At 44.8% G+C, this 1339-nt stretch overlaps 1 long non-coding RNA gene across 2 annotated transcripts in view; it reads left to right on the top strand.

Annotated features, from left to right (window-relative positions):
* The window catches only part of LOC112078893 (uncharacterized), a 16884-nt gene extending 15949 nt beyond the window's left edge, over window positions 1-935 (top strand). For both annotated transcript variants that reach the window (XR_002895805.2, XR_011478952.1), the window contains exons 5-6: window positions 17-115; window positions 856-935. This is a non-coding gene — a long non-coding RNA (uncharacterized lncRNA). The remainder of the gene's footprint in view (window positions 1-16; window positions 116-855) is intronic.
* Window positions 936-1339: the final 404 nt, after the last annotated feature.

Raw genomic sequence — 1339 nt, 5'->3', positions numbered from 1 at the left:
TTTTTTATTTTTTTAGGAAGAACCGGTGTTGATGACCGGACCATATTGGAGATGTTCCCTCCTATAGGAGCAGTCAAAAGCATCAGCACCCCTCAAGATCCGAACCGCAGCTCAGGTATTAGTACTGTTCTCACACCTTCACCTGTGTGTCTGTGAGAGATGATGTACATAGTGAGTGGAAATGTATTTCAGAATACTACCAAATAGTATCTGTAAAATCAACTGTCTTCGTGGGCACCAATGTGCGTCACTCTTGCGTCTTTACTGACGGTATCATCAATATTTAGTTGAGTTTTCCTTCTCGACAGTAATAATTGATGTTGCCTCTAGAGGTAAACTAGTTTAACCCAATGAGTCCCATCGTAATGCTGGTGCCTTTTTTAAAACATTGTGTTTCTGTACTTACAGCGTTTATACAATTCCACTAAGCTATATGGAATTGTTTTAAGAAGGTCATACCAAACATCATTTTGATTTAGAATTCTAGGACTCCTTGAAGTATAAAACATGTATACATAATGATATGATTAATGTTTAGTTGGCCTTGCTGCTATTAGCCCATACAAACGCATTGAATAACAGATTGACCATATGGAACAAGAGTCCCCCCCAACCCCCCCAAAAAATTGTTTTAAAGGAGGTTTGTTCTGAAGTGTCTGTCCTATATCTGAGAGACATAAGAAAGATCAGGACACTATTTTTTTTTAACCTGTATTTAACCCCTTAWTTTAGGCACTGAACAGTCTACAGRACCAGTTTGGACAGAKCTACTCATTCAATGGTTTCTCTTTAGTTTTTCTATTTTCTTGTCTCCCTGTGACTGTTTTCCTTTGTCCTCTCTGACTCCTCCCACAGACCTGTCCACTCCAGATGCCCCAAGGAAGCACGTCGCCAGCACCCTGTCCTGTCCACCAGCTCCCGGGCTGGGAGGGGCTTGCGGAGGGCTCTGTGCAGAGGAAGAGGCTCCTGAAGGCCCCCCACGCTGGCTGAACTGGGAAGCTCAGAGTCTGATGTACGTGTGTGAGAGAGAGGTGCGGGACAAGTTGTGTGTGGCTAGAATGCCGATTGTTTGTGTGTATCCATGTAAACATCGCCTGCCGCGTCTAGTTCATTACGTCACCTCACAAAGAGCCTCTTGTTTACACGAGGAAGTACAAGAAAGCTCTGACTTGCACAACAGAACACAAGTTGTTTCTAGTCCTTTATCCAGCCCGCGTCTCGCTTCTTAAGTATCCACCTCGGGCGTCTCGTTCTTGGTATCGCGGGGCGTTCCTCGTTCTTAGTGTCCGCGGTGGCGTCTTCGTTCTTAGTGTTTCCGCCGTGCGTCTCATCTCTCTCC

This window comes from Salvelinus sp. IW2-2015, unplaced genomic scaffold (assembly GCF_002910315.2).
Source record: "Salvelinus sp. IW2-2015 unplaced genomic scaffold, ASM291031v2 Un_scaffold6446, whole genome shotgun sequence".
In the NCBI taxonomy this organism is placed as follows: Eukaryota; Metazoa; Chordata; class Actinopteri; order Salmoniformes; family Salmonidae; genus Salvelinus; species Salvelinus sp. IW2-2015.
This window is presented reverse-complemented; position numbering and strand designations above follow the sequence as displayed.